Raw genomic sequence first — 3436 nt, 5'->3', positions numbered from 1 at the left:
TCTAATGCGAGAAAAAGAAACAAGTGACCGGAACTCCCTTTTTGTATAAGGAACCTGAGCCTAGTGATCTGAAACTCCAAGAAACACTTTTCTTTGTAATTAAAATCAGTTACTATTTTTGGTTAGCTTAAAACCAATCATTTTTCCACCAAAGATTATGTTTTCTTTTAAAGCTAACCTTGAAATGAAAAAGCACCAATTCATCTTTGAAGTAATATCAATTGTGGAGTGAAAACCCATCCCAGTGAACGATCCTAGAGCCACTATGCTATATTAGCTAAGGCTATCCTAGTACATGGTGTAATAGGTTAGAAAATTTGTTGATTACTCCCGTTTGAGGACCAAAAATCAAGGCACCAGCTGGGCACGAATCAAATGGCACCATTGTTAGGGACCATTGAGAGGACATGAATCAGCCGATACACCAATTGGGAACGAATCAGTGGTGGTTACCCCAACAGACTATTCTCTTGAGACTCCCCAGTGGATCATTCATTTGAGATGACAATGGATTCCTCCAGTAGAGCATTTCGAGTTAGAGGATTTCGACTTATTGTGACACTTCGTCAGACCTCATGATTTAGTCAGATGGGTTGTGAGACTATATTCACAGTCGATTTGATCATTCTGACTCGCTAGCAGAGCATCTTTCAAGACTCATGGAGTCTCTTTCAAACCCTTCCAATAGATTGAGAGTTGTGGCGGCACACTACACTGGGGCATATTTCCCCCTTCATCATTTTCTTGCAGTTTGGCGTTCAAAGCTACCATTCATTCTCGATTATGACGTTCAAAGTCATCCATTTTCAGCCTGGTGCTCAGAACCACCATGTCTTCTTAGTTACGACATTCAAAGTCGTCTTTCTTAGCTTGACGTTCATAGTTATTAATTTAGTTTGGTGTTCAGAGTCATTGTTTCTGCTTGGCATTCATAGCTATTACTTTTAGTTTGGTGTTTAGAGCCACCGTCTTTTCACAGTTTAGCGTTTAGAGCCATGGTTCTAGTTCGGCATTCAGGGTCATTATATCATCTTTAGTTTGGTGTTCAAAGCCACCATATATTTTTAGTTTGGCGTTCAGAGCCGTATTTTCATTTTGGCATTCGATGACACCATTTTTCTTTAGTTTTGGCATTTAGAGTTGTTGGATCAGTTTGACGTTTAGAGCTGTGGTTTTAGTTTGTTACTCGTAGCCATCATATCTTTCTTTCTGTTTGGCATTCAGAGCCACATTTTCATTTCGGCATTCAGAGCCGCTTTTTTAGTTTGGCGTTCAGAGTCGTTGTTTCATTTTGGCTTTCAAAGTCACATCTTCATCTTGGCGTTTAGAGTCGTTGGTCATTTTCAGTTTAGCGTTCAGAGCCACATTTTCATTTCAACATCCAGAGCCATCACCTTTCTTGTTCGGCATTCAGAGTCGTTGTTCATTTTAGTTCGGCATTCAGAGCCACACCTTTATTTTGATATCTAGAGCCATTTTCCGTTTGGAGTTCAAAGCCATTGTTCATCCTCAATTTGGCGTTCAGAGCTACATTTTCATTTCGACATCTAGAGCCATTGCATTTTCAGTTTGGCGTTTTGAGCCATTATTCATTTTAGTTCGACATTCAGAGCCACACCTTTAGTTCGGCGTTCAGGGCCGCATTTTTTTTCATTTGGTGTTTAGAGCCACATCTTCATTTCAGCGCTTAAAGCCATTGTTTATCTTCAGTTCAACATTCAAATCCATTATTCATTATTGACATTCAGAGCCACTATATTCTTCCGTTTGGCGTTTAGATTCGCGTCGTCATTTTGGCATTCAAAGCCATTGTTCAGTTCGACGTTCAGTGTTGCAATCTTTTCTTTAGTTTTGGCATTTAGAGCCATTTTTCATACTCATTCAGGCATTTGATGCCACCATCATTCTTTAGTTTTAGAGTTCAAAGTTGTTCTGCATACTCATTCAGGCATTCGATGCCACTATCTTTCTTTGGTTTTGGCTTTTAGAGCTATGGTGCATACTCATTCAGGCATTTGATGCCACTATCTTTCTTTGGTTTTGGCTTTTAGAGTTGTGGTGCATACTCATTCAGGCATTTTGAGTCACAATTTTCTTTCCTTTGTTTTGATGTTCAGAGTCATTTCTCCTCTGCCTTGTCATTCAGAGTCATTGCTCCTGGCATTTCATGTTCACTAGCATTGTACATCTTGCCTTCATGATTTTGCACTTGTCCTCATATTCCTCACCTCGTTACCCTATGCTTATCGCCTATTCATCATTACTCTTCCAGATTTCCCTTTCCACTGCACATTACATAGTCCTTTAAGTTCACAACCCATATTTCGATCATGTTGTTGGGCACCCTATACTTGGCATTCTCATGTAGTTTACATAGGTAGTCTCCTTTGGGCACATTATTTCTTGTACTCCAAGGTGGTTCAACCATTACTCATCTTCGATATGGTTTTTCGAGTCACCTTTGGAGATGTCTTAAAGAGAGTCTAGATCCTTAGTGCGGTTTCAGAGGCACTTTGAGATGACTACCTTTTCTCTTAGGATTAGAGCATTTTTGTTCATCGTTGGCTTAAGCGAGTTCGTGTTTTGCTAGTGTCCCTTTGGGGGTTTCCTTGGTTATTCGGTAGAGTTCAATTTATTCCACTCATTATTCACACTTTCTTTTCACTCTAGTGTTCATATTCCTTACACTTATGAGCTCTATTAAAGAGGGGCATATTTGTAGACCCCATTTTGGGGTGTCTTATCCTACAAATTGATTGGCCAGGTGTCACCATTTTGGGTAGCCACATGTCGATTCCTGATTGGTCTTTAGAGAATCACTTTAGTGGTTCTAAGGATGCAATGGGGAAGAGACAGGTGGAGGGAATATTCGGTAGAGGAGCGTTCTTTTGGCAGCGTGTCTGTTATGGAGAAAATGATATCGTTAAGCAGAAAGAAGATTCTGTTGCTGAAGGGGGGAGATATTTTCTTTGGCTTGGAGTGCAAGCTGCGGGGGGGAAAGAGGAAACATTTTGTAAGAGGTTGCTCAGGGAGCAAGCTATGGAGTGGAGTTACAGAGAGTTTTTTTTTTTTTTTTTTTTTTTTTTTTTTTTTTTTTATGAGAGAAAAACAAGGGAGATGGGGGATGAGCGTATTCGGTTGAGTGATATTTTCTAGCTTGAGGGGCAAGCTAGTGGGGAGAGTTTTTATTTATAGAGAGAGTTTTTGCTAGAGTTGGGATAGAAATATTGGAGAGAAAAAGAGATATGGGATGAGAGATTGTTGGAAGAAAGACTTTACAAAAGAAACAGAGGAAGGGGATTGTAGCTTTTTATAAACCAAACAACATTTGCTCAAAGAAGATCGTTCAGGTATAACTAACTCACTTTGAGTTCTCCATTTTTCATAGTTATGCCATGCTCCTTGATGATATTTTGAATGTTTATTTTGTTTATTT

This window comes from Vitis riparia, unplaced genomic scaffold (genome assembly GCF_004353265.1).
Source record: "Vitis riparia cultivar Riparia Gloire de Montpellier isolate 1030 unplaced genomic scaffold, EGFV_Vit.rip_1.0 scaffold454_pilon_pilon, whole genome shotgun sequence".
In the NCBI taxonomy this organism is placed as follows: Eukaryota; Viridiplantae; Streptophyta; class Magnoliopsida; order Vitales; family Vitaceae; genus Vitis; species Vitis riparia.
Note: the sequence above shows the minus strand (reverse complement) of the source record.